Consider the following 11979-nt stretch of genomic DNA (forward strand, 5'->3'; position numbering starts at 1 on the left):
GCAAATACAACAAATTAAAATAAAAATAAAAATGGAAACAATTGACACGATTTGATCTATATCATTGTAATTTAAAAAACTATTATAATAATTTAAAATTAACATTTAAATTATTTAATGAATTTTTTAATTTTTAAGAATAATTTTAAATTAAATTTTTTTTAATTAATTATAAATTAAATAAAAAAAAATTAAATAACTATGCCTATAACTAAGTACTAAATGTATGAATGTAATAAAAAATTTAGCCCATTTATATCTTAAAAAAATAAAAATATTTATTTTTAAATTTATTAAAAATAAAATAGTATTAGTAAGTATTAATTTTGAATTATCATCATTTATTTTTAACAAAATAAATCAATTCTTCTTTTATAAGATATTAATATCCATTTTTAATATTTATAAAATAAATATAATTTATAAATTTATTATAATATTGCTATTCATGTTTTATTAAAAACATTTTATTTTCCATAAAACTTGAATTAAATGTAATTCATATTATATGAATTGAATTTAGAATTTTTTTTTCACAAATAAAAAATAAAAATTATTTTTAAATACAACTTATTTAAAAAAAGTTTTGATTTTTTAATTTTTGAAATATATGTTTAAAAATAACTTATATTAAGGAATTAAAATACTTCATACAATGAATAGTAGATTATGAACCAAATGAATAAATTAAACTGGATTTAATAAATTCTTATTTCAATATAATGATATAGGATACTAGGGTATAATTAACTCTCTTTAATAAAATGTTGAGTAAACTTCAAAATTGGATTTTGAGAGAGCCAATATTTTTCCTATGGTCCCAATGGCCCTCGCTTTTACTCACATTATTTGGTAGTACATTAATTGAAGGATAAATGGGTTTCTTATTCATAATGTGCATAAGGATGTTTTGATAAATAATATATATATATATATATATATAAAAGGTTGCATAGGAGCTTATGAATGGTTTTTTGGATTTAACTAATTAATTAATTGAAGTCCAATAATACTAATTGATTAATTAGAACTTGACCTAAACCAAATATGGCCTTAAGCCTCTTAAGTCCACAAGTAAATATAGGTAAACCCCTTAGGCCATATTTGGTTCGCCACATATAGCATGAGATATAATAAAATAAGAAAGTGCAGTCAACGTGCTTTCCCATTTACTTGCTGCCGAGGGGATTTGAAACCAAACCTTTTGGTTTGGGGTTCATCAGCTTAACACCTGGGCTAACTAGCCCTTTAATATATAATATGCAATAATTTTATATATACTTAAACTCATTATATAAAGAAAATATTAAAAGAATATTTTAAAGAGCAAATTAATTATAATTATTTTATAATTAAATGCAAAATCTTTTAATTAATTACCAAAAATATAAAAATTATATAATTTTCTTCATAATGTTTTTAATATCATTAATAATTAATTAAATATTAAAAATATATATATACATATATATCATAATTTATTTTATATTGTTTAATACAATTGAATTAAATGGATCATATTTTAATACTAATATATATTTTAAAATTAGACATATTATAATTAAATATCACAATATTATGTGTAATTTAATAATAAATGTACACTTATAAAATTCATATTTTTATCGATGCATACGATATTATTATCAAATATGATAAATCATGTTATACATATATCAAAATTTTCAATAAAATAACTTTAAAATGTCTATTATACTTCTAATTATATTATTATGAGGTTTTCCTTACATTTTCATGAATTTTTAACAATTTTAAGCTTACCGATATTTTTTTCCAAAATATCCATCGATATATCCGATATATCCATAAAATCGAAGTATCGATATATCCGTGATTACCAATATTTTCATTATTGGATATGATAAGTTATTCCATCACTTATCATATTTTATGTTCAACCACACATAGATAGGATAAGTAATGGATTATAGTATCCACCCTATTTTTTTCATCCCTTTCACATGGGATAAGTTAATATCATGGTAAAATATGGGATATATATATCCCATATATCAAACATTCATTTTTTTTGTCAATTTTTTATTTTTTAATATACTCATTTTACAAAATATATTTTTTTATTATAAATTAAATTTATGATTAAAAAGAAAAACTAAAAAAATATTTATAAAATAATATTAATATATGATATATATATAAATTATTTTTATATATTAAATAACATAATATAAAAAAAAAATTGTGAAGTTTGAATATTTTAATCATGAATATTGTTAAACATAACAAAATTTTCATTTTTTAAGTAGAAAATATTTGAATGTGATATAATTTTTATTTTAAACATTGAAATTAATATATATTTCATATTATTTTTTATTCATTTCACAAATTAAATATAAATATAATATAGTATATTTCATTTGATATGTTACCGTAAAATATAATGTCCATGGGATATGTATATCCAAGGGTATCACATCCCATTATAAATCATATTCTAAGATATGCATTTTTTATACAATGGGATATGATATCTTAAGATATACAAATCATATTCTATCTTATCCCCTCAACCAAACGTAACCTTAAGGTTTAGGACTTGTGATATATCAACCATTGTGTCTTCCAGAGAAAGAAATAGTCCTAACTTCTACCCTCACAAAAAAAATTCCACCATTCTCATATGTCAAGGTTTAGGAGGGAGTTATTGGATAGAAAATCATGAGGTTTTGATATCTTTATTGTGTTAGGATTTGGGTTTGGGAACATTCAAACCCCAAGTATGATTTCTAACACACCTTATTGAGTAAAAATTGTTTGTCATCCCTCTACCGTTATGCCTATGATTTTAGATGCATACATCCTAAAGCCCAAATAAATATTAGATCACTCAACAAATCCGTCACAAAAATCAAACTTAAGAAGATTTCTTTTCATTAGAAACAATGGATGATTTTATATGGATATCATATCAAATTCCATATTTCAAAGGATAATAGATAAAAGTAAATACATTTCAAAGAATACAATAATCAAAAGAGGACTTAAGTTATTTAGAAAAAATAATAACATATCAAGTAACCAACAATATTTATTAAGTTATAAGCATAAAATATGATGGACCTAGGTTCCTAAAAGAATGATCGGTCGTAGGGCCAATGATAGAACACCAATCAATGATGTACATACCTAAAGGTTTCTAAGGGAGTCAAACATAAGGGAATCTAAAGGCTTAGAAATACTATAAAGTGCATATCCATGACTGAGACTCTCACACACAATGAAGTCCTAATAAGAAATATAAGTTGGAAAACTTTTATTACTCCTAAAATTGGCGTAGCTCCAAGGTTTAGAATGAAAACACCAAGGCAATACCCTAGTCTATTGAACATAATGTGCTATGTGGAAGAGAAAGCTCCTAAGATTTCATAAGAGTATAAGTTTCAAGATAATCTAAATGAATAACTTTTGAAATGGTTAAACCCTTATTTTGAAGTTTAATGAGGTTATCTTTCCTAACCTAGATTTGTTGGACTTTAGGAGATGTGATAACCTGATTCTTCTTATTTCTAGACTTGGTGTGAGACATTTTACTTTTTTTTTCTGTATTTAAGGTTTGATTTATAAGGAAGTTGTACTCTTTCATTAGCCTAATCATATGAGATTGAAATTTATTAAAGAGTCTATTATAACACCTACTTTGATCATGTATAAGTTTGTTCCAAAATGGTCAGTGAGAGTGGTGTTAATAGAGGCTTTCAGAATAGAGAACCCTCCTTAACTTGGATAGAATTTAGTTTTCCACTAGTAAGAGTTTTAATCTTATTCACATAACTTGACCATCTTTCGTCTCTAGCAAATTTTCCTTTGTTAATCATTTAATTTAACACTTTGGCCCTTAGGTTAAATATTTCATTTCTAGTTTCGCAATCCTTCCTTGTTCCTTCAATTTCAAAAGAAAAAAGATTTATTTTTCTCGAATCTCGATCATATTCTCATGTTTAAACTCCAAAAATTTTACTTTGTTAAAAAAAAAATTCTCAAATTTTAAAGTAAAATCTTATTCAAAATATTGTCATTTTGTAACTTAATTGAGTCATTCAAATTAGTTACTTCTAAAGCCCCATTGTCCACTTTAACACTTTCAGCCTTTACTCTAGACTTTTATTTAGAAAGGCTTCATAGCCATCATATAAACTATCAAATTCACATTTAAAATTAGTATCAAACTTTATATTATGCACAAGTTCAAAATCAAAATTAATCAATGCTATAAAAGCAACAAAGTTATTATTTTTATCATACCTTTCATTTAACTCATAATCACTCCAAGTCATATGCATAGTTTTCTAAAACATTTTGGGAACTAAGACAATCTACGACCATTGATCGCTCGGTTTTTTGTCGTTTATTGGATCAAAACAAAATTTATAACCTAATTCACTATTTTATAGCAGTTTGTACCCAATCAAAAAGTGGTTTTAGTACAAACTACGGTAGTATAGTGGTTTCTAGGTATCGTCCACAAGGATGGATTATTATTGGTGATCAAGGCTTGAATGAGAGGAGAATAAATGATTGAGATCAAGTGAAGATGATTTGACAATTCATGACAAAAGTTCAAAATAACAATGATTTCAAATTGAGAGGAAAATGAAATGTAAAATAGAAGAAAATTAATAGAAAATGAAATTCTCGAAGTTATGATTTTCTATAAAACAATTTCCATGGTGAATAGATGTTGAAATATAATTTTCATCAAATTAGATTGAAAACCTAAATTTTCATCTAAACCGATTTGTGATTTAACTTTAGGTCTAAATCTAATTTTTCTTCAAATTAGGTCATTTAATCCATGAGATCAATTCAAATCATATATTTAATTCATCTTAAATTATCTTCTAATGATTCACACAATGCAACTATTCAATCTCATCAAATCTAGCATTAAAAATCTAATGAATCTACCTCGTTTGCATTGTAGTAATCATCCCAGACAATTTGAAGAGAAAAAACCTCAAATTTCAATTAATCAATCAATTGAATCAAATTACCTTTGCAGTTCAATCTCATTTCTCTAATTCACCATAGATTTTGTCTTTATATCCTCATTCCTGCGAGAAAAACGAGATTTAGCCACTCATGTTTGAAGATTTGATCTGACAAGACATGTTTGGCTAGTGAGAAAATGAGAGAAAATGAAGGAAAGTAGAAAAGTCTATAAAGAGAAAATCTGGAAAATTTTACAATTAGAAAATGTATATATATCTCCATTAAATGAGTAAATCAAGTTTCTATTTATAGCCCAAGGTCAAGTGGACATTTGACATCATTTAAGAGGTCTTCCAGAGGCTTTTTCACCAAGAAATTTGGAAAAAATGCAATTTTGCACGATTGTGCGAAGTGGAAAATGTATCAGCACCAATTTCGCCTTCCTATAACATTTCGCATGACTGTGCAAAATTTTTGCATGGTCATGCGAAATCAATTTCCAGTTTTCCTTTTGAGTTGCAGCCAAATTCTTTTCTGGTCCATTTCACACGATTGTGCGAATTTTCCGCATCTTCATGCGAAATGGAAAAACATAGTTTTTCAACTTATTTTTGTCATTTCTCACATTTCTTTCTTTTGAATCCACCTCAACCACTTTCAATTTAGCTCCAAAGCTTGGTCTAAGTGCATTGCTTCTTCCTCATCATCCACATTGTTTACCTTCCTCGATTCCATTTCTTTTTTGTCGCTCAATACTTCAAAAATCACCTTGAAATATCTCAAAAACTTCACAAAAACCATTAGTATATCTTATAAGGGTATATAGCAATGTATTACTTGGGCATATTAGGCATAATTACTACTCAAAATGTATAAAACTCATGAGAATTATTATCTAAAATATGCATTTTTTGAGTAGTAATCAACCATGTGTCCTAATTCCCCACAACCTTCAACTTTTTTATTATTTGATTAACCATTTTTCTTTTATTTTAGATTATTTTCAACTTTTTTTTTCTCTAATAGAGTTTAATTTTGGACAAAAATTACAAGTTTTCATTGCATTTTTAACTCTACATTTTTAATTATGAAATCAAACTCATTATAATTGATCATTAGACTTTTCATAATCTTTAACTTCATTCTTAGAAGTTTTGAAGGTTGGCACCTAAGGCTTCTAAGAACTAGGTTAAAATATCTCGTAAGTTTCGAAAAATCTCATAAATTTGTCAGCTCTCATGGAGTCGATGTCCTAATTTTCCTCTATGACATTTACCTTAAGTTTGAACCCTTAAGGAACATACATAAGGATTTTTCTTACTATCTTAGAGTTAGGAATATTTCCTCTAAGGTTGAAGCTTGAGTTGATAATATCACTTAATTTAGCATAAAATCTAAAAATTGTTTCAACTTCTTGCATCATTATGCTTCCAAATCTTGCAGTAACTATTGATCTTAGACAATTTTAAAGACAATGTGCTTTTTTGTATCACTATAGAATGTTTGAGTTTTTTTAGCATGTTTATATATGGTTGTCCCATAAAACTCATCAAGACTCACCTAATTACTCGTGTTATAAAAACCCCAAACATCAGCTTCATTGCCAGTATCATCCACTTTATCTCATTCTTATTTTGGGCTTTCATTCACTCATGGATCTATTAATTCTCTCAAATTTACTTTAATGGTGGCATCCAACTGATATTCACATTTCATACTTGTGATTATTTATGGAAGACCTCACTCTTTGTGATTTCAATGATTTGAGATCTTTGTAAGGTTTTTTTTTTTTTTCCCTATACTAATACCAATTAAAAGTTCAAGTCATAGAGGGAGTGAATAGGTAGTCATTTTTATTCTAACTTAAAAGTCAATTTTTACGAATTCTTTTATATGGTACAACTAATCAATAAACATAAAGAAAATCCATTTGCATACAAGACACCTAATTTACATGGAAAACTACCCACAAAGCTCTCTAATTTAGGTAGGTATTTCCATCCAAATTATAAAAGTACAGAATTAATTAAGAACTTATGAATCAATGTTTGCTACTTTAATAAAAATATGTGATCCTCACTTAGTGCACTCACCATCTTATATAAACTATCATAATGACAAACTTAATTAACATTTTATTGATCATTTCTAATTTCCTCTTTTGCTCCACATATTTTTTCCCTTGATGCCTTTAAGGTGATTGTAGACCCTCAATTTTGTCTCTTTAGTACATATCTTTAAATTCACTTTCAGTGCTCCACGGTAGTTCCTTGGTGGCCCATTACTACTCGTACGACTTACCCTTTTCTGAGTCACCTCGGAGACTTTGGTTAAGGGATTATCTGACCCTTTATTGTGATCCTCGGTAGTCTTGATTTAGACTAGACTTCACTTAGGCACCTTGACCCATTTAGGCACCCTAAGCCTATTTAGATACATTTGGCCCATTAGGCACTTTTAGACTCACTTTTTATATGACTCGCTTGATTGCATGACCTACATGACTTGTGTGGCTTGCATGACTTTCTTTATTATTTTCATTTTATTTTATTTTATTTTATTATAAGTTTTCTAACTCAGATTTCTTGGCTTATCTTTGGTATGAGGAAAAGGGCAGCCATTTTTTTTTTTTTTGAAGGAGAATCACCAGAATTTTGAAAAATGGGAGATTTTATTTTTAGAGGGACAACACATATACTTCTTCCATGTGGGGATCGACTATAAGAAGGAAAGAAAAGAAATAAAGGAGAGAAAGGAGAAAAGGAAGTAGGACTTTCCTTTTCAGCAAGAAGGTTTTTTTTTTGGAAAAGTGGGACTGGCAGCACGCATAAAAGGAGAGGAGATTCTTGGATTTGCGAGGTAGAAAAGCGCAGAAGAGCAGAAGAAAGGCGATTGCAAGCGAGGTTCTTCTAGGTACGTTCCTAGTTATTCTCGGAATTCTTACCCATGTTCAATCCTCCATTATTCTTTGATCATTTTGGAATATTCAATCTTTGCTGATTAGTGTGGACGCTAAGGGCCACAATTGGTTCTATTGAGAATGGTCGGATTGTTTGTTTATTTTCTCAGATTTCTCATTTTTTTGGACTTCCGTTCTTTTTAATATCATTGATTTCACATGAGAATAATATGCATTTGGGTATGTTCTTGAATCTGATGATAGAAATCCTACCTTGTTCATGATAAAAATCTCATTTTGAATCACTCCCCTTTTCTAAGCCAATGGATTTGAAATGTGAAATTGTGGCTCCTGTTGGTTATTTTCTACTTCTTTTTGTATGTCTCTTTTATTGTTTCCTTCTATTTTGGCCTGCACCTCAACAAGCTCCATTCTCAGTCCTCAAGATTCGTTATCTGTTCTGGAATTAAAAATTGAAAATCTTGGAAAGAAAAAACACATTTTTTCTACATTAGAATGATGTATTAAGAGTTCTCATATAGGATGTGCCAGAATTTGAAAGCAATCCGGGTCATTCACCTTCAGTAACAGTTCTAATTAGTTCTACAGAGGGATGCATGAATCTGAAAGCGAGGAAAACATTGACAGCGTTGATTCAAAAATTTTGAGGACTAGGGAAAGAGAAGGGTTCTAAGGACAAGGTCGTGAAACGTGAAATATGTGCAGTGGTCACAAAGGGAACACCAACTGAAGGCAAGATGCTATCAGCCAATCCTGATGTTTCTTATCTTGTGGCGGTAACTGAAAGCTTTCAGTTTGAAGAACGCAGTTTTGGTGTTTGTGTAGTTGATGTTGCTACACGCAGGATTATTCTTGGACAGTTCAGGGATGATTTAGAGTGCAACACCCTGTGTTGTCTATTATCTGAGCTAAGGCCTGTAGAGATTATAAAACTAGCTAACCTTCTCAGTCCTGAAACTGAGAGAGCACTGATGAGACATGCAAGAAGCCCCTTAGTAAATGAACTGGTTCCGATCTCATAATTCTGGGACTCTAAGAAAACTGTTTCTGAAATCAGGAGTGTCTACATATGTTTCAATGATCTATCAGTTTCTGGATCTTTAAATGAAGCAAATTTGAGTGTTAAGGATTCTTTTGTTGAAGAAGATCCCTTGGGCCTACCTGACATTTTGTCCAAGTTGGTGAATGCAGGCGAGAGTGGCAGCCTTGCACTTTCAGCCCTTGGGGGCACTCTTTTCTATCTAAAGCAGGCTTTTATGGATGAAACATTGCTTAAATTTGCTAAGTTTGAGTTATTTCCGTACTCTGGTGTTAGTGATATCTTTCATAAGCCATACATGGTTCTTAATGCTGCTGCCCTGGAACCTTGAGATTTTTTAGAACAGTAGAAAATGAGACTCATCAGGGACTCTCTATGCACAACTAAATCACTATGTGACTACATTTGGTAAGAGGTTGCTGAAGATCTGGCTGCTGCTGAAACAACAAGCGCAGCTTCACATGCTGCAGCTGCATCGAATTTACAGGCAGGGAGGTTACCTGGAAGGTATGGATTCATCGATGAAAGAACAAGGCAAACAATTCCTGAAGCAGCTTCTGATGGTTCAGTTGTCCTGGGAACTCCTATAGCTCCTCCTGTAAATGGTGATATGTATACTGATATAAGCACTGAAAATGCAATGCTCCAGGGATCCCGGAGACTGAGTAAAGGTGTTGAGTACTTGGTTGAGGCCTCAGCAGCCGAAGCTGAGGCTATAAATGCCACATTAGCTGCTGCAAAAGCTCAGCAAGGTAATGGAGAAGTTGAACTACCAGACCAGGACACACTTGATTTAATGGCCCACCCTTCAATACACATGAGGTTCAAACTGATACAACAGATAAATCAGTCTCTGTACGGAATATTTCTAATGATTCCCTTGTAGTCTCTGATGGGAAAATGACAACCGGTGAAAACTCCGAACTAATTAAGAACCTTCAGTTTGGATTGACTTCTTTCCAGAACTTATTGACAAGCATCTCAAATTTGGCATCCATATCTTCGAAGCTGAGCAATACTTCTCAAATAAATCATTTTCCAGTAATGGCATATTTTAATTCGGAGTTCGGCTTGAAGAATTTTCGTATCCCTGATTATATTCTTATTCCAGAATCAGAGGTCAGGTTATTTCTTATGTACTCGAGTGTCCAGTGATAGTGTTCATCAACTCCAAAAGCAGAGGATCCAACAGGTAAGGGCAATACGTAGTGATTCAGATGTGTATTTCCTAGATAATCCCTTTGGTGTAGTAGATGCACATGTTGCTGTCGTTCTTCTAAGAGAATTGAACTGAGTAGCATACCGGCATGTTGTTACGGCCCATGAGCATCAGAAGAACATGAATTCTCATCATCTACTCGTCGAGCAACCTCTACGCTCTCTATAGGGCTGTTGGTTGATACAAATCTGGGAACATCACCTCCTAACACTTATAGACCACCCCTTGCACCAATTCCATATGATGTAGATTTAAGACATCCTCAAACTCCACCAGCTGCCGGAAATGCCTTCAATGTGAATCTTAAGATCCATATCTAGGATCAGTTTTCTTTGTTCATTCCCCGAGATATATGAAAGTTTACATGGCCGGTTTACATTTGATCAAAAGCTTATCTGAACAGTACTTGAGTCACCTATGCAGCCATGCTGGACACTGAAAACTTTGAACTTGCAGGCCACAATTCCACTTATCCATGGTAGAGTTTCAATCATTCAACAGATACAATACTACACTCCCAGATGCTGAATCCAGACAACAAACTTGTTGCTCGTTCCTCGGAGATAAACCGCTCAAGTGGAAGATCCATGATTATATTGCATACTAACCAGAATCCCGTGCTCTACACCGCTGATTTCTCAATGGATTCTGCAAATCCATACTTCGAATCATATAGCACAAGAAAGTTGCTTTGATGCTCCTTCAAAATTTTGTCTAAAAGAATCTTCAAGCGAACCTTTGGTCTCAGAGTTTCCATTGCAGTTAGCTAAAAAAAGAAATTAGAGAGTCCTAAACCAGCAGTAGATCCATCAGAACCAAGTTCAGTTTAGAGAGGCCTGATCCTGGCTTACCGACTTCAGAAGAAGGATGGTTTGAATCTGTTTTCACTCGTACAAACTGTTGAAGATATGACTTCAAGACACGCTCTTGCATCCTTACAGAGAGAATTGATTCAACCTCTGGACCACTTAGCATTGGAACTCGCTCTAGAAGAAAATGAGCTTTAAAGCACTTGCCAAAATTCAGAAGGGGCACCACACACATACAGCTTGGAGATGTTGCAACAGTCCGTATATTTATTTGAAAAACTACATCAGTGAATTTCCCTATGCGAGTTAAAGAAGATCAGTTAGTACTACTGAAAAGGCAAAAGATGAAGTTCGTGATGAGCTGGAAAATTTAGATTCTGAACTACAGAAAAATCCAGAAGTGCACTATAAGAAGATTGATAAATCAGATGAACTTCTGAATGAAGATTTGAAACTTGAGAATGAGTGGCAGCAAGTGGGCATGTGCTCCGAAAAGAATATGGCCAGTTCTTCTCCAAACATGCTAATAATGTACAAAGGTCTCTTCACACAACCATCAGCAATCCAGCTACAGCTAAACCTCCCAGGCTCCACTCCATCATATCTACCTTGCTACACATACCTCATCCTCCTTTTGCTTCTTTGATTGGGAATTTATTGTTTTAAATTGAATTTTTAAATCCATCTTTAGAGCCTTTCTAGCCACTAAAAATCCAGATTTTAATAAATATGCTGCCACTTTCCTCCAGGCATGCGTTTTTACTATTTTATTTTATTTTCAACTATTTTCATGATTTTCTCAATTTTCAACAAGCACAAATAAACTTCATAGTTCCAAGTAATGGGACTAATTGAAATCAATTTGTGCAAAAGCAATTTGGACCTTGGTAGAGGGGGTTCGATATTCTTGATATCTTCTTTGATATTGATTCAAATGAGGGGATTGTTTGATACTTGGTTGATTTCAATTGTTCCCTATGATATATATGAGAATTGTTTATACTTGTTATTAAGCTAA

The 11979-nt window shown here is 31.1% G+C and overlaps 1 long non-coding RNA gene across 1 annotated transcript; it reads left to right on the forward strand.

Annotated features, from left to right (window-relative positions):
- Positions 1 to 7677: 7677 nt before the first annotated feature.
- LOC117920072 lies at positions 7678 to 11979 on the forward strand. The gene is made up of 2 exons (XR_004652184.1): positions 7678 to 7887; positions 8416 to 11979. It is a non-coding gene; the product is annotated as an uncharacterized LOC117920072 (long non-coding RNA).

This window comes from Vitis riparia, chromosome 8 (assembly GCF_004353265.1).
Source record: "Vitis riparia cultivar Riparia Gloire de Montpellier isolate 1030 chromosome 8, EGFV_Vit.rip_1.0, whole genome shotgun sequence".
NCBI lineage: Eukaryota > Viridiplantae > Streptophyta > Magnoliopsida > Vitales > Vitaceae > Vitis > Vitis riparia.